Raw genomic sequence first — 18,865 nt, 5'->3', positions numbered from 1 at the left:
GGAAAAAAACAAGGCATGTTAACAGATAATAAATGGCCTTGAATCAGTGTTTTCTGATTCTTAAGCTGACTGCTCTTTCTACTATATTTTCTAGTTTTCTAGTGTTCTACTCTACCTTTATACTTGACAACCTGTACATTGATTGCACCAGGCTCCCTGAATTCTGGCTATCATCCTCATTCCTTTCCCATTTGGAGTCTTAGAACCTGTTCCTTGAGACATATGTGAACTTTTGTTTCTTTTTTCCTGTCACTTCATGGCCATCTCTGTACCATAGTTGTTATACTGTGTATCTTTCTCTATTCCCTTTCCAGCTCCCCTTTATGCATTATCTTTCCCCATTAAAATGTAATTTCCTTGAGCAGCTATTGTCTTATTTGCTTGTATTTGTGTTTCAGTCCCCCCAGTGGCTGTATATGGCTGTTGTTGTTTGTCGTTCATTCTCAAAGAGGACCATGATCTCAGGGAGATGATGCCATGACATGTATGTCACCAGTCTCATTTTCTCCTTTGGAGCCATCTGGGTGCAGTGACCGGATATGAATCAGGGTAATGTTTTAATACATGAGATCTTTCTCTCTTATTTTCTCTCTATCTCTGTCTCTTCTCTATGTTTCTCTCTTTCTCTGTCACACACAAATACACACATGGTAGAAGATGTTTCATGGAATCATAGAACTTTATAGCTGGAAAAGATCTTAGAGATCATGGTCTCATTTTACAGCTGAGAAAACTGAGGTTCAATATTAATCAAATCTCTCTCTGTGGTCTTCTGTCTGCCTTAAATTAAGGAGATAAAGAAAATCTGTCTAGAGACTTCTCACTTGGTCTACATGGGCTGTATCACACAGAAAAAATTCTAGAAAATATTCCTTAACTTTCCAGTCATCTTACACCTTCCTCTCTACTATGTACTCTGAACCATCCACACTGATCTCTTTCTGATTCATGAACAAGAGACTTCATCTCTTGGCTTTAGGCATTTTCTCTGACTGCCTCCAGACTTGGAATGCTCTTCCTCCTTATCTGTCCTTATTGCCTTCCCTAATTCCTTTGTCCCCCCCAAAATTCTGTTTTCTACAGGAAGCCTTCCTCAATCCTTCTTAATTCTAGTGCTTTCCTCTCTTAATTATTTAATATTTATCCAGTATACATCTTGTTTTTATATATTTGTTTACTTGTCTCCCCCCATTAGATTGCAAATTCCTTGAAGGCAGGGACTGTCTTTTGCTTCTCTTTGTATCCCCAGCACCATTGTAGGTGCTTGATCAATATTTATTGATCGACTCATTGATGGATGAGAGAGAGAGAGAGAGAGAGAGAGAGAGAGAGAGAGAGAGAGAGAGAGAGAGAGAGAGAGAATTTATAATATCCTGAGCTTGGGGTTTACTTGACTCAATGCTTGAGTTTCAGGGATGCCAGGAAAGACTCTCAAAATGATCTTGCTCCACTGATTCTCTGAAATTCCACTATTAGAGTTTCATCCTTTTAGTTTGAAGCTTTGAGTAAAAGCAACTTTCCAAAAAAAGGGGGATCAAGCTTTGTCAACAGACATTTACATTTTTGTGTGAATAAAAATTCTTAAAGCAGACATTCTTACATTGAATGCTGAGGGAGCAAGGAACAGACATGACTTTTGCTCTTTGGGAGTGTATTAGCTAATAAAAAAGGCAGAACATAATACACCTCTATGAAGGTGAAGAGGTTAGAACCCTTGCTGCTTGGAGAAACCAAGGTTGGGAGCCACTAAGGGAGAAAAGGTCACAAAAACATGGTTCCTGCTTATATAATCAGAGAGCAGAAAGAATGGAGATATCTGAAATCATTTGAGAATATCTAACATAGAAGCCCATAAATGTGTCCCAATTAATACAGTGATGTCTGAGTATTAAAGAGTTAAGAAAATCAGGCTGACATTTCCAATCAAAATCCAATCAGTCAGTTCAAGTAAAAATTGATGCAATTAAATTCAACAAGCATAATCATAGACCTACTTAGTGCAAAGTGCTAAACTAAGCAGTGGAGGGACAAAAACTAAAAATGAAATAATGTCTGTCCTGGAGGGTCTTGTATTCTACTACATCCCCAGTGAGGGATGAATAGATCTTCAAAAACTGAAATTTGCATTCAAAATTATTCCATTCTGTTTCAGAGACTCTACCTGTCTCTCTCAGGAGCCTAGTGCTATCTGGGCTCCTCTCTTTAGCCTCCCTGCTCAATATCTGGGCATCTTTTCCCCTTAATATTTATATGCTATGCTTTCACCATAGATCATATCTTTCACTTTCTTCTCTCTCCATTAGTAATTACGCCTCATCCTCTTAGGAACCTTATTCTCTATTAGGGAACTGCTAAAAAATATTTGAGCCAAGACATCAATGGTCAAAAATAGCACACTTTGCCTATCTTCAGCTAACAATATAATATTTAAAGAGGCTTTTAAATCACCTAAAAGAATGTATGATAGTGGAATTTCAGACCTGGTGTTGGGGTGATAATTAAGTGACAGTTTCAGATTAGAGGAGGTATGTGTCTTTCTATTACCTATTCTGCCAATCTTTAGTCCACATAAGCAATAGCCCTGGTTTTCCCTATATCCTCTGTTTTCACCCATATATTGCTCATTTGCCTAGTTTGTGTACAAAAACTCAAACACCCCATGCCAGTTTTTAATAAACAGCTTTGCTGGGTGTGTATGTAAGATGATGAACCCACCTTCAGCATCGGCTGGGGAGTTAGTATTCACTGTAAAAATCGAAGGCTGGCAGGCAAAAGCAACAGGGTGATAAGAAAGAAGATAAGTTAAAAATGTTTCTGTCGTCTCGCTTGGCTTTCCTTAACACTGCACCCCTCCCTCTCTGAATACATCCAGACTTTAAGCTATGGACATAAAACCTCTGTTGCCCAGAGGTAATTTTTGGGGGGGAGGGAAAGAGAGTGGAAGATCATTAATTTGGGTTCCATTCAGTATCTCCAGGTGTTTTATATAGCCAGCAGATGGATGATATTGCTGAACTCCCCCCTTGGGATATTTTTGTTCTATCTAAGTTTCCAGGCAGGGTCAGAACCTCAACCACCATCAATCCCTAAGGAAAAATACTAGAGCAAGCTGCAAAGAAAAAGCTTGTAAAAATAACATTGAGGAGGATCAGAATATAAGGTCATTGGAAGAGTCATCTCTCTGCATGTTACATATGTTAGAGTCCATCAAATCTCTGAGAAAATGACAGAGATGCACGTAGTAATTTCTTCTCTCTGACTGATCTTTACTTATCATTATTTACCACTCTCACACTCTAGGCCTTACTCCTTGCCCCAAAAGTGACTTTTATGACTCTCCTCTCCTCTCCTTTCCTTTTTTCCCTTTTCTTTTCAAAGGTTCAGTTATCATTTACATACAAATCAATATCCAACTAATCTCTTGCTCACCCTGAATTACTAACTGCTTGCTACCTGGATGTACTACCTGGATGAACTATCTACCTGGATGAACTATGAATTTAATTGAGAATATCTAAATAAGAACTCATCATTTCCCTTTACAACTATGTCCCTCCTCCAAACTTACCTATTTCTTTTCAGAGCACTATCATTTTGCTATTCCTGAAGATTCATAGCTATATGCTTGGTTCTTCTTCTTCCACACTATCTTTTAGATTTCTCTCAACTAGCATAATTACCACCATTGTTGAGGTTCTTGCCACTGTTTTCCTGGTGTACTGCAATAACCTCCTAATTGATCTTCCTGCTTTCATTTGGTCTCTTTGCAATTCTTCCTCCAAACAACTTCTGAACTAATATTCCCAAAGTACTACTTGTTTCCTTGCTCAAAACTCTTCAGTGGCTCCCTTGTATGTCTAGGATGGGGCAGAGAACATCTGGCCCAAGGGCAGTGTAAGACCAGAGCTGCCTATTTACTCAAAATTCAATAAATCTAGGAGCTTTTTAGGGGTGAATTAATTAAATGGTTGACCAAGTATGGCCCTGGAATGATGAAAGATATTCAAATGACCTTTAGCAGAAAAAAAGGATGAAATACAAAATATCCACCATACCATTGAAAGTTCTCAATAATTTGAGTCCCATTTTCCGTTTTACCTTTTTCCACATTCCTCCCTCTCCAAACATTATGTTCTAATCAAACTGGGGACTTCTGGTCAAACTGAGGCTCAGAATTCCCCTCCTGGCTTGGTACTTTCTCCTGGTCCAATTCCAAGCTTAAAAACAGGCTCTGCCCTCATTTCTGCCACTTTGAATCCTTAATTTTTTCAAGGCTCAATTCAAGGCTTTGAATGGTTTTTTTTTAAGTCAGTATTAGTTTTTCCATTTTCAAATGATCAAGTATTTACTGTGGATGTAATTCTCTAGTAGAATATAAGTTCTTTTAGAGTAAAAATAGTTTTATTTTAGTCTTTGACTTCTCTGTGTAATTCAGTGCCTCACACAGTGAAGTTTCTTAAGTAATATATGTTGCCTCTCACATTTTATGGTTCTTCCATTATTTAAAAGAGAAAGAATTAAAATATTTGAATTTTATTAATAAATGCTTTATTTTTCTGGACTTTTGTAAAAGTAAATGAGCATTTTCCCCACTGATATTTAATATGATGACAACAACAATGGGGATAACAACAACCCCTAAAACTAATATACAAAACTGAATAAATTTTCTCCAGGAGAAAGAACACTGACTGGAATTAGAAGGCCTTGGTCCAAACCTTTATCTGGATTCTTCTGATCTAAATATGCAATTCCTTTAACCACTTTGAGTCTCACTTTATCTATTAGAGGAGGAGATCAGATCTGGCTTCTGAGGTCCAGATCTACGATCTTATATACCATTCTGTGCTATTGCACTTGATCCACTTGACCTTTGAAGTAAGGGATAAATTCATGGTACATAGCTAGAATGTGGTTCCTAGAATTTAACAGAGTACTCAAAATGAGGTTTGACTGAGTCTAAATATAGTTGTATTATATTTCAATATTAATAATAAACAATAATCATAATGTTTAGCATTGACATAGAACTTTGAGGTTTGTAAGCATTTTTAAAATTATTTCATTTATCCTTACTTCAACCCAGTGAGGTAGGTATAGCCTCTATCTGTGTCTTGCTGATTGAATAGCTACTCACAGAACTTCTAAAACCAAGGAAATATTTATTCTTTTCCAGCTTGCACCCTGAATTTTGTCTACTCAATGCTACCTTTTCTCTTTTATGTATTTTCTTCCACCATTAGAATATATACTTTTGGGCAGAGACCATCTTTTTCTGCTTCTATTTATATTCTCAGTGTTTAACACAGTGTGAGGCACATTGTATTATTATTGTTTAGCTGTGTCCAAGTCTTCATGATCCCATTTGGGGGTTTTGTTGCAATGATACTGCATTTCCTTCTCCGACTCATTTAATAGATGAAGAATCTGAGGCAAACATGGTTAAGTGACTTGCCCAGGGTCACATAAATAGTAAGTATCTGAGGCCAGACATGAACTCAGGACTTCCTGACTCCAGTCCCAGAACTCTATCCACTGAGCCTCTTACATATTCTTTTTTTAAGACTTTTACAAGGCAAATGGGGTTAAGTGATTTGCCCAAGACCACACAGCTAGGTAATTATTAAGTGTCTGAGGCCAGATTTGAACTCAGGTACTCCTGACTTCAGGGCCAGTGTTCTATCCACTGTACCACCTAGCCACTCCCCTCTTACATATTCTTGGCATAATATAACCACTTATTAAATCCTTTTTGACAGCTTAATGCTTAGATTAGTCTGATCCTTCTCTTATTGAAGTCTAGAAGTCTAAATCCCATTTTCATACATAATCTTCACAACCAACTATTCACTTCATAAAACAAGTTTTCTGAAACCTTTACCTTCAGTTGGTAACAATGACAAAAACATGGTTTTCAGTTTCTTTATTATGCTTTCTAGTTTCCTTCTGGAATATACTTTCCATACTTATGAATCACCAGGAGTGAGAAGTCTTCTTTAATCCTGACAAGTCTCAGGAGGGTCTCTGTCACATTTCAGATATATGTCCCAGGGAAAATAGCAGTTTTTCTTTTTTGTTCTCACCAGGTCCACAAATGACAGCCTCAGCCTTTAAAGTAGAAGCTTCCAATGATTTTTTGAGAAAATAAGTTCTATTGATGTTTGAAACAACTCTTTGCAATAGTAAGTATTGTTATTGCTTATCTTTCATTTTTTTTTTTCTAGGCAATGGGGTTACGTAATATGTGTTGGGTTGGCACTCTAACCACTGCACATCTTGCTTGCCCCTTTGTCCTTCATTCTGGAAGAAGATCATGACATAAGGGAGGCGATATCTCTTTAAGTACATAAACTGGGTTTGAGTGAGGATGTGCTGTGCTAAGTCATCAGCCTCACTTTCTCCTCCAGAACCATCTAGTCCAGTGGCCAGATATGAATCAGGAAAACTGGAGATGGCTCTGGAGGGGAAGCAATCAGGGTTAAGTGACTTGTCCAAAGTCACACAGATAGTAAATGTCAAGTGCCTGAGGCTCAATATGAACTCACGTCCTCTTGACTCCAGGACCAGTGCTCTGCTATTGTCCTTATCTGATGAGTCTAAGAGAATGCTTAAAGTTACATATGAAATGATGACAGTGTCAGAATTACAGAGAAAGTGGTTTACAAATAAATATGAAGAAATTCCTTGAATAAATGTTAAGAATCAAATAGCTATTTTATTGTATACATTTTCATTAAAAATGCAACATGCCAGACAGGTCATTTCTTCCTTTTCCATTAATCTAATATTTTGCTTCTCTCTTCAGTAAAAGTGAAACAATATGATATAGCACAGTTATCCATAATATCATTTATTTTCTGTAGTTCATTTTCCTCAGGCCATTATCCCTGCTTTGTCTTCAGTTTCCTCCCCAATCAATTTCAACTCTTAATGAGTTCAATACTTTATTATTTTTTACTCCTTGCTCCTTTTGTTCTCTAGCCCTATTGTTGTTGACCCAGGCAAACCCCATCCCTGCGTTGTTCTTACTATGTCTTCCTCTGCTACTACTTAGGAACTATTAAATGGAGCTTGGAGAAGGAAATGGCAAGTCACTCTGGTACTGTTGCCAAGAAAACTCCATGGACTTTACATAGAGTCAGATATGACTGAACAACTGAACAACAAAAATAATATAACAGCTCTGAGGCTACATTGTATAAAGTATATTGCATATTGGAAAATGCTGGATAAGGAATCAGTAGGAGCTCAATTCAAATCCTAACTTAGATATCTAGTAGCGGTGTGACCATAGGAAGTTACCTCATCTGAAAAATGACAGGGGTTGAAATAAATGGTCTCTGAGGTTTTTTCTACCTCTACCACTATGATTCTATGATGAGTTTTACCAGTTTATATGATTTAATCTCAATTGGGCCCTCATTGCAGCAAGGCAATTTTTTTACTCTATAATTGATTCTCTAACTCCCTAGAACATCTGCTTTAAACCTTCTCCTTATGTCTTCCCTATCACCCTTTTCCCAGATCCTCTAAGTTGGGGACTGATTTGGTCTCATCCTTTACTGAGAAAATAGGCCATCTGCAGTAAGCTTCCACGTTTTTTATTCTCTAAATCTCACAACTTCTTGATATCATCTTTTCTTTTACTCCAGTCTCCTTATGAGGTGGCCCTTCTCCTTGTCATTCCTTATGTCTCCTTGATCCTATCCCTTCTTATCTTTTCCAGCAGATCTAAACCATCCCTTTTCTGCCTCTATTTCTTAGCCTGTCCAGCTGTTTGTTTGTTGCTTGCTGCTTCCAAGCACACTCATATCCCCATACAAAAAAAAATCCTCATTAGACTTTTTAATCTCCTTAGTTGGACCTGGAATTAAGAAGACTTGACTTCAAATCTAACCTCAATATCTCCTTAAGTTGATCCTGGAATTTAGCCTCAGTGACTTACTAAGTGTGTGTCCCTGGGCAAGTCACTTAACCTCTATTTGACTCAGTTTTCTCAACTATAAAATGGGCATAATAATAGTAGGCTTGCTGCCAAAATAAAATGAGATATCATATATATATATATATATATATGTATATGTGTGTGTGATATCTTTTTTCCCTTTCATTTTCAACCTTTAAAGTTTCCTATATTCTTTATCTCCTCTTCATCTTTTTTACTGCTTAATCCTTTGCAATCAGGCTTTAAAATTTATCACTCTACTGAAATTGCCCTCTCTAAAGTTACTCATAATTGTAAAATCTAATGTATTTTCTCTCCATTTTCAGTCTTCTTGAATTCTCTGTTGAAATTGACACTATTGACCTTTTGGAAATTCCTCTCTGAATTTTTGAGATATTCTCTCCGTTCCCCTCATCATTGTCCTTTAGCTCCTTTGAAATCTCTTGATATGCAGTTATCATCATGTTTATGATTATTAAATCTATCTCAATTAATGGGATCTCTGAGTGATAGTGAACTCTTGCTATCCTCTTTGCATCCTCCCCCTCTCCTCTGACTCCCTCCAACATCTTTCTCTTTCAGTGATTTCATGAGTTGAAATGTGTTTAATATAGTATCTTTGCTTAAGATTTCCAGATCTATGTATCTAACCATAGTCTTCCTCCTGAGTTCCACTCTCATATCCTGAATAGCTTCCCAGGCACTTTTAACAATTTCCTATAGGCATTTCTGAATCAAAATTTCTTTTTTCTTTTTTTGAAAGGCAATGAGGTTAAGTGATCTGCCCAAGGTCACACAGCTAGGTAATTATTAAGTATCTGAAATTGGATTTGAATTCATGTCCTCCTGACTCCAGGGTCAGTGCTCTATCCACTGCATCACCTAACTGCTCTGTGAATCAAAATTTCTAAAACAGAGCTCATTATTCTTTCCCTCAAACCTCTCCCTCTTCCAAATTTCCTGTGCTTCTGTTGAGCATACCACCATGCTTCCAATAATCCTAGGTTTACAACCTTGGTATCATATTTAGTTACACACTCTCAATTACCCTACTTATGTAGTACATTGACGAATCTTGTAGTTTCTACCTCCACAACTTTTCTTCTATGTTTTCTTCTTGCTACTTACATAGACATCACCCTAATTCAGGTCCTTATTATCTCTCACTTGGACTATTGAAACAAGCTCCTTTTTGATCTTCCTATCTTGTCTGTCTATTCTAATTCATCCTGTAGACAGCTGCAAAAAGTGATTTCCTAAAGTCCTAGTCCATTACCTACTAAATACAACTCTGTGACTCCATATTACCTCTAAGATCAAATAGAAATTACTCTGTTTGGTATTTAAAACCCAACCCAATTTACCTTTGCATTTAAGTGTACTTTACTTCCTTTCACGCACACTATAGTCTGCCAAGACTGTTTTTATTATTTTTCATATTCCATTATTCCTTACGCTCCATTTCCTATCTCTGTGTATTCATTTGTATTTGCAGTCTCCCATATTGGAATGAAGTGCCCTTTCCTCTTTGAATCCATGCTTTATTTCAAGGTTCAGTACAAATGCTATTTTCTATATAAAACTTTTCTGATCACTTATCTTCTACTTATGTCTTCTGTTGTAGTCATTTTGTAATCATTTTATACTCCAACTATATACTTGAATATTTTCTCTCATGTTTAAATTGTAAGATCCTCAAGTGAAGGGACCTAATACTTTTTTGTCTTTGTATCTTTGATATTTAGCACAGAATTTTATACAAAACTTTTTTGTTAATTGATTGGCCAGAATCAGCATGTACCAGATAGAATAGGTCTTTTATGTCCTTCTTATTTTATTCCCATTGTCTTACTTTTTATGACTTGAGCACAGGGTTATAAGTCCTTAAGTATGTCTCCTGGCTAGATGGGAGCAATGGGTTTAAGTTATGGAAGTTGCCTGGTCCTTTGAATCAAAGGAATTGAAGCTTCTAGTAAGAAAGAAAGGAGGGCTAAGTATAATGGGTACAAATTACAAAAAAAGGCAGCTTTAGTCTTGATGTGAGAAAAAAACTAACAATAAGAACATTCCAAAAGTGAATTATCCTTAGAACTATTGAATTCTACTTCACTGGAGATATGCAAAAAGAGACTGATTTGACAACTTATTGGTGATGTTTTAGGTGAGATTCTTAATCCAATGTCAGTTGTATTAAATGGCTTCTGGAGTTGTTACCAGCTTGGAGATTCTATATTCTAAGGCATATAAACTTGAGGACAAGGAAAAGTTGATAGATCCAGTTTCTTAGATTTCTAAGAGTCCATTGAAAAGATTTAATTCCCAAGTACACTGTAATTTTAAAGGTACTGGGTCATAAGAAGCTACTTATGAAAGCTTGGATATTTGGAACATTGTCATGCCCATTTACATTACATACCTTGGTGCATCATTGTAAAACTTTGAGCAGAATGGAAGATGATATTAAAAGGATTTGACTTTCATATAACAATTTTCATATTTTTATGTAAAAACTGACACCCAATGTTGCATAAGGAAAAGCTGTCTTGAATAAGAGAAATTGTAAACAAGAAGGTATCTTCTCCCATTTTCCTCATTCTGATGATCCATATAGTTGTAGAATGCTATTTTGATGCCAAATGAAGGGACTGCCATACTGATATGGGTATCTTGGGACCATAAATAAAATGCTATTCTCCCATCCAAAACCATGTACAGTTAGAAGAATGACTGGCTATTCAGGCAATAAACAGATTGTTAATTGAATGAGCAAAATATATACAGTAATTATATTTAGAATCACTAAATTCATCTTGTAGACTATGGAACATAAACCATCATGTTTAATAATAATAAAAGATAATATGCCTTCATTCATATTTAGATAATATTTTGAAAGAATATGTGCTCTGAGTGATAGAAACAATTTACTTCCCATTAACCTAATTAAATACCCTTTCTCCATGAAGGGAAAGACCCCACTGTCTTTAATTCACAATAAACCTGCTCGAATAGCAATCAGAGAAAATCCCAAGTGCCGGCATAATAGACAGCCACCCATATGGTATTTGAAAGCTGCCCAAAGGTGTTCTCTTTCCATTCCAAATATACCACACTTATTAGCCTAACACAATTCTTGAAAGTCCATCATTAGAATCACTTCTTTGTGAGAAATTGAAAGACTCTGTTAAAATGAAAAGAGATCCTTGGGAAGGAACGATACATTATTAGTCAGGAGTGATGAAAGAGCTATGAGTGAACTTTTTTAGTTACTTAAATATTATTTTCCTTGTTTTATATCCTTCAAAACATTGCCAATTAGCAAAAACAAGGCTTTTTCAGGTGGGAGAAAGGGATTTTATAGTAGTAAATTTTAGGGTAGTAAAAGGTTGAGTAGATTGTGCATTCACGAGAAAGGAAGAATAAGAACTAGGAGCATCATTATCTGGGAAATATGGGAAACAGAAGGGAACAGGATGCAATACGCAAATTTTAAAACAAAAATATCATGGGGACAAGGGCAGGATTTGTGTTCCATTTTCTTGTCTCAGCTTTCAGCATTTGAATTTTTGGGAAAAGGGGAAGAAAAGTTGGTAGTTTAAACTATTAGTATGTGATACAGTTGTAGACAAGCCTTAAATAGAGATACTTAAAACAAATTTAGAAACTTCAAAGCAGGAGGATAGTAGAAAATATCTAACCTTAATAGATGTTTCTGAATGTGTTGATTGTTTACCTTTAAGAATAACCCAGATATAGTTATATAATAAATGATGATAGTTGAGAGCTATAGAAAGTACTCTTTGGTATTCATATAATGTTCTTTTATATCTTGTTTCAGAAGGTATTTCTATATTAACTGTATTAATAATGTTAAGATCATAAAAATTTTAACAAAGGATTTATTTTTAAAGATTTGGATTTATCTTTGGACATGCCTCAAGAGATCTTTATAATTTAGTTTGTACTACATTGATTATAAATTAATGGATAGAGTGATAGACTTGGGGACAAGAAGATTTGGATTAAAATCCCAATTGTTAATTGTGATATGACCATAGATAAGTAATTTAAATTCTATGAAATTCAGTTTCCTCATATAAAAGATGTTGACAATAATTCTATTTTATTTACTTGTGAGATTTGTTGGAAATTTTGTTAACCATCGAGTTTTATGAGAATTCCTATTATTATTATTATTATTATTATTATTATTTAGCTTTTACAAGGCAATGGGGTTAAGTGACTTGCCCAAGGACACATACAGCTAGGTAATTATTTAGTGTCTGAGGCCAGATTTGGACTCAGGTCCTCTTGGCTCCAGGGCTGATGCTCTATCCACTGCGCCACCTAGCTGCCCTGAATTTCTATTATTATTATTATTGTTATTAATTATTATTATTTATTACAAAACATTGTTATCTTGTAACAACAATTTGAAACAGAGGCAGTAACCAGAGCAACAATCTTTTGAATTCATGACCTCATCAATATAAGTATTCTTTCCCTTGTTGAATGCATACAATCTATAATTGTGTATCAACTGTACAATCGATAGAGGTACAATTGATCAATGCCATCTCATCCCATATGACTCTTATCTATGTCTATTCATATCTCTTCTCCAGAAGTTCCGTCCAATTTACTAGAAACTTTCTTCCATGTTTTTATATTTTGTTGGTACCCATGGAGCATTTGCTCTTACCATAAAATGATGATACTTCTTTTTGATATTATTAGGTTGTTCTTTTTTTTCATAATCATATTATCTAAGGAAGCACCATAATATAAACTACTTAACTTTAGAGAAGTGTAACTACTTAGTCAATTAATAAGAATTTATTAATCACTTGCTTTTGAATTACTTCTTCCCTCTTTCCCTCCTACCCTAAGAAGGCAAGGAAGATGATAGGAAACACACATTGAAATCATGCAAAACATATTTTCATATTAACCATATTTTGAAAAAAGCAAGAAAACTTTACAATAGTTCAGTTTGAACTTAGAGTTTGTATTTCTTTCTCTGGAGAAGGGGTATCATTTTTCATTTTAAGTCCTTTGGGATTGTTTTGTATCACTGTATTGATCAGAATAGCTGAACCTTGGCTGTGGCTTGGTGGCACAGTGGATAGAGCACCAGCCCTGGAGTCAGGAGTACCTGAGTTCAAATCTGACCTCAGACATTTAATAATTACCTAACTGTGTGACCTTGGGCAAGCCACTTAACCCCATTTTGCCTTACAAAAACCTAAAAAAAAAAAAAAGAATAGGGACAGCTAGGTGGCACAGTGGATAAAGCACCAGCCCTGGAGTCAGGAGTACCTGGGTTCAAATCTGGTCTCAGACACTTAATAATTACCTAGTTGTGTGGCCTTGGGCAAGCCACTTAACCCCATTTGCCTTGCAAAAACCTAAAAAAAAAAAAGAATAGCTCAACCTTGCATAGTAGATCATCTTTCAATATTACTGTTACTCTATATAATTATCTTGTTCTTCTCACTTTACCTCGTATCAGTTCATACAGATATTTCTATGCTTTTCTGAAACTTTATCATTTCTTGCAGTCCAACAGTACTCCATAACAATCATATGCCACAACTTATTCATCCATTCCCCTCAATTTCCAATTTTTTGTCACCACAAAAGTTACTAAAAATATTTTTATACATTTAAGATTTTTTTGTTTTCGCTGATTTTTTGGGTTATAGATTTAATATGGTACTGTACAATTTCATAGCCTTTTGGGCATAGTTCCAAATTGTTTACCAGATTGATTCAATCTTCCAAAGGCATGTATCATACTCAGAATTTTGTTTTCAAAAGTTTGTTGGGGGTGGGGCAGCTAGGTGATGTGGTGGATAGAGCACTGGCCCTGGAGTCAGGAGGACCTGAGATCAAATATGGCCTCAGACACTTAATTACCCAGCTGTGTGACCTTGGGCAAGTTATTTAACCCCATTGCCTTGCAAAAAAAAACACTGAAAAAAAAGTTTATGGGGTGGAGAAGATGCTCAGTCAGATTCTCATAAGGAAGATCAAGGAATGTAAGCTTCCAGGAACCAAGACCATGGCAATTCAGACAGAAGGAAGTAGTTGGGAAACGCCTCTTTTGGCTTCTTCCCTATTCTATTCTTAATTTGGGGGCTCAGTCTATAGGGCCTTTACCCCACTTCAGTCAAGGGAGTCCCTATTCTAGGTTTTCTCCTTATTTCTTCTCTCTAGCAGTCAAGCCTATAGGGGGAGACATAACTAGCACACAAGTAGTTATGGTTGTTTTTTGGGTTCAAAAGTGACTCAAATGAAACTTATTTACATCTCAAGGAAAACCATGAATTCTTCCTAAACTTCTACTTTTACTTAGGTAAGTCTTCTTAGACCATTTCCTGAATTGTTGAAAGATGGGGAAAGATTGTTGGTAGACAAAAAAAGGAGGAAGTGACACTAAAATGGGCACATAAACATTGAAATAAAAGTTAACCTATTTCATAGTTTTGCTGAGGGCTAGTCCTGCTTGCTATTATCATTGAACTCCTGTATTATCAACTAGCTGAACCCTTAAAAGTTTGAAGAGTGTTTTAATCTGTCATTTTGATTCAGTAGTGGCTTGAGGACAACTGAAAACAAGATGATAGAAGTTGTTTGATGAAGTCAGCTAAGATGTTTTGCAGCGTTCTGTAATATGTGACTTTAAGAAATATTTCTCAATCTGAAAGCTATTGCTAAATTACTATGTCTATAAATTTAGTTATTGTTTGCTAGTAAGCTATTAACTATATGTGGAGGGTTAGGGAGTGGTTTTAGAGTTACTTCTCCTAAGAGGAAAAACTTCTTTTCCTTGGGGTTCTTTAAATATAGCATCAACATGGTTTCTTGGAAACAAAAGGAAACTTATTTATCTCATGAGAGATCTTTGAGACAGAAATTTGTGAAACTAGGAGAAGATTCTGAGGAACAACAGATACTCCTCTTTTTCACAAACTCATCAAGCAGATGATTTCCTAATATGGAAGACTGGATCCATATTGGATCTTTAAGGCTAGGAAATATGGAGTATAGTCAGTTGATAATATAAAAATAGGCATAATATTATAATAGGACACACTGACTCTTGTTTTGTTCTTATCTCATTTTTTTTCTACATACATTTGTAGACATATTTTCTCCTGTTCCTGATTAGTTGTAATCTTCTTGAAGGCAGAGACTTAGCTGTTTGCCCTCTTAAGGTAATATGTCCTTAGTATCTAACATTATATAAGTACATTGTATAAAGTACATTATATAAAATTAAAGGTTTATAGATGTCAGGGATCTTCAAAGTCATTTCTGTATCTCATTCATTTTATAGTTTAAGAAACTGAAATGCAGTGAGATTAAATGTCTTGACTATAGGTACACAGACAGAAAATAGCCAAGATTTCAACCTGGGTCCTTTAATTCCACTTGTTTGGAACATTTCATATAACAGATTTTTTAAAAAATGAATTGACTGGTTTCACTGAATGTTTTATAATGTTACAGGAAAAGATCTTTGAGAAGAATTGAAGGGGAAATTTAGGTGGTATAAAAACAAAAATTATTAATAATTTTTTTAGAAAAGAAAATGATCTCTCACTCCAGAAACATAACATCTAGACTAGACAATATTTAATCTTGACAGTGCTATTCTGTCTTCTTCATCAGATAAGTAAGTGGGGATAGTTTGAAGGCTATTTGATCAAATCCCCTCATTTTATAAATGAGGAAATTGAAATGGAGATGTCTGTATATTTGCTCATCTCGTGTTTCTTTTGAACTACTACAGTTCTGCTTTGCTCATAGAGTACAGCACCTTCTTTGATGCAGACACTATACTGGGCAGTCCTATGCCAGTGTCTTCCAAACAGCATGGTCAATACCAAAGTTCTTAAGAGAGGCCTTTAAAGTATCTTTCAATCACTTCATCTGACTTTTGTGTGAGTACTTACTTTCTGTGAGTTCTCTATAAAATAGTCATTTAAGCAAAAATACATTTGACATTCAAACAATATGCCCACCTCATCAGAGTTGTGTCCTCTACACTAGAGTTTGAATGCTTGGCAGTTCAGTTCAAGAAAGGGCATTAGCGTCCAGTACCTTATCTTCCTAGGTGATCATCATCTTTCTAAGGAAATTTAAATGGAAGCTATTAAGTTTCCTGGCATGATACTGGTATACCTTCTATGTTTCATATGCAAACAACAATGAATTCTGCACAATGAATCTATAGACCTTCAGTCTGGCAGTCTGTCTAATATCTCTTCTCTTAAAACACTTTCCTTTAGAGCCTCCCAAACACTGAGCAAGCTCTGCCAATGCATGCATCTACCTCATCATCTATATGTAAATCCCTGAAAAGTATACTGCCAAGATAAGTGAACTTATCTACAGCATTCAAAATCTCCCTATTTCCTGTAACTTATGGTTCCACATATGAATGTTGTGGTTCTAGCTGGTGGAGTTGCTGTTTTCTTCATTTTGTCAGGTCAAAATTAGCATAAATGACAGAGAATCAGTCTATACTCTATTGCATCTCAGTTTCAGAGTCTGCATGGAATGTATAGTTATCTGCAAACAGAAAGTTGTACATCAATTATCTTTCCATTTTAGTCTTGGTTTGTAGCCTTTTCAAGTTAAATAACACTAGTGTGGTAGCTGACCTTGATGCCATTTTTTTGATGCCTCATTGAAGGCATTTGACAATATTGCTGAAAACATCATGCTAGCCATCATGGGAACAAGCACACAGCCCTGCTTCACTCCACTTGTAACTGGGTAAGTGTGAGAGTATTATTCATTATCCCAAACCCATGTAATCATGTCATTATTGAACTGATGTATAATACTGATGAACTTTTCTGGGCAACCAAATTTTGCCATGATCTTCCACAAGCCCCCTTGACTGACAGTATCAAAGACCTTGGTCAAATTGACAAATATTGTGTATAGACCACTGTTCTGTTCCTGGATTTTCTTAAGGAATTGTCGAGCAGCAAATCCCATATTGACCATTCTTGATCCTTTCTGAGGCCACATTCATTCTTGAATAGATAATTATCTTTCAGGTGAAGTATCAGCCTACTAAGGAGGAATTTGGCAAGAATCTTGCTAGCAATGACTAAAAGGGAGAGAGATCCACTTGTGATTGCCACAAGGCAACCTATTTCCTTTTCCTTTATATGAAAGAACAGTGAAGGCACCCTTGAAATCCTGGGTGATAATCTTCTCTTGCTATATAATCTGGAATATTTCAGTCAGTTTTTTTATAAGCAGTTGACTCCTGTCTTGTAAATCTCAAATAGAATCAGCACTGGGTGTTTTGCCACATGAGAGGAGTCTAATGACATTTAAATTTCTTCATTTGGAAGTTCAACTAAAGAGAGGTTGACTTTAACCTATGATATTTGGTCAATGACTTCAGCATTGTCTGATGATGATCTCTTAAGAATGTTATGGAAGTGTTCAGCCCATCTCTTCAGGGTCTTGTACTTATCACTAATCAATGTGGCTCTATTAGCACCTAAGTATTGATATGTACCATAAGTCTTTGGCCCATAAACAGCCTTCAGGGAATCATAAAATATGCTTTGAATTAACACTATTGGTGTAACACTGAATTTCAGATGAGTCTCAAATTCTGCATCTCTCTAAGCTTTCTTGCACTTTTCTTTTGAAGGAGTTAAATTCTGATTTCTTTAGAGATGAATGAACCATCCTGCTGGTAAAACTTGTGGGGTTCTTGTTTTTCATTTAATAACTTCATATTTGTTAAATCAGTCTTGATGTTTATGAGTGTTCTGCCCCAGATGAGTTAGTACAGTGTTGTGCAACATATCTCTAAAAGATGTTCACTTCTTTTCTGTTCCACTGTTGCCAACTGCGTTTTGGTTAAGTTTTACCTTCAAGTTAGCAACAAACTGCTCATGCCTAGAGAAAAGCTTTAATCTATTGCATTAAGTTCTGGTAGTCTTCTTGTCTTGGGACTGTTGCTTTTGTTTGAATGCAAATGTGACACTAGTGGCCATTGTTGTTGTTTCTAATTTCATTCTTTCTTAGAACTCCCTACCATGTCTGATAGTTTGCGCCTACTCGGGCATTAAATTTGTAATTCCTAGAATTACAAACTTGTCCTCTTCCAGCACTTTGATGATGAGGGTCACAGGTCTTCAGAGCATTTTTCTTTCACTTCATCAGGTTTCATCATAGTGGAATATACTCACTGATGATGGTGGAATGGTACTGTCATCAATGTGATAATCACTTATCTCATGATGTTCCCCATCACTCTAGTGACTCCAGGAAAACATATCTAATTCCTACTTTGACACTGGTCTTCCCTTGCCAGCTTTGTTTCACTTAGAGCTTCTACTTGAGTGTGATATCTGTTGAGTTCTCTCACAATAAGAACTGTTCTTCAGTCCTATTGGATTTCATATTTTCCATAAGTGCACACCCATTTCATGTAGCAATGGGTATAATCTTTGCAAAATTTTTTGTACTTTTTTTGTGTTTCATGGTAGGATCCCTGCCTGACTGTCCTGTAAACAGATAAGGGTTAATTTAGGCTAAAAAGACAATTTTTTCGCACATCTTTTCTATTCCCTTTCTCTTGTCAGAAAATGATAAGTGCTGACCTTAAAAAAGGCTGCTCAGACATCCAGGGAATTGTTCAATCCCACTGCTACTTCAATAGTGAGAAGATGACCCTATTGCCTGTGCCACTTGTGTGCAGGGTTGTGACTACAGCTCTTAGTGCTTACTGCTCTATCATTTGCCTGTCTACATTGGACTTTACCTACTATTAGGTAAAAATGATAAAATGGTATCAATGATATAGATTAAATTTAAATGAGGCAGAGATACTTGAAATCATCAGCCTTACTCTCTCTTTCAGTCATTGAAGGTCAT

General features: G+C 35.9%; 1 long non-coding RNA gene across 1 annotated transcript in view; it reads left to right on the top strand.

The window, feature by feature from the left end:
* Nucleotides 1-404: 404 nt before the first annotated feature.
* LOC141507332 (uncharacterized) overlaps nucleotides 405-18,865 on the top strand; it is a 148,104-nt gene continuing 129,643 nt past the window's right edge. Inside the window, exons 1-2 of the long non-coding RNA XR_012474121.1 lie at nucleotides 405-549; nucleotides 6,087-6,182. This is a non-coding gene — a long non-coding RNA (uncharacterized LOC141507332). The remainder of the gene's footprint in view (nucleotides 550-6,086; nucleotides 6,183-18,865) is intronic.

The sequence above is a fragment of the Macrotis lagotis genome, chromosome 1, assembly GCF_037893015.1.
Source record: "Macrotis lagotis isolate mMagLag1 chromosome 1, bilby.v1.9.chrom.fasta, whole genome shotgun sequence".
In the NCBI taxonomy this organism is placed as follows: domain Eukaryota; kingdom Metazoa; phylum Chordata; class Mammalia; order Peramelemorphia; family Peramelidae; genus Macrotis; species Macrotis lagotis.
Note: the sequence above shows the minus strand (reverse complement) of the source record. Positions and strands in the feature narration are given on the sequence as shown.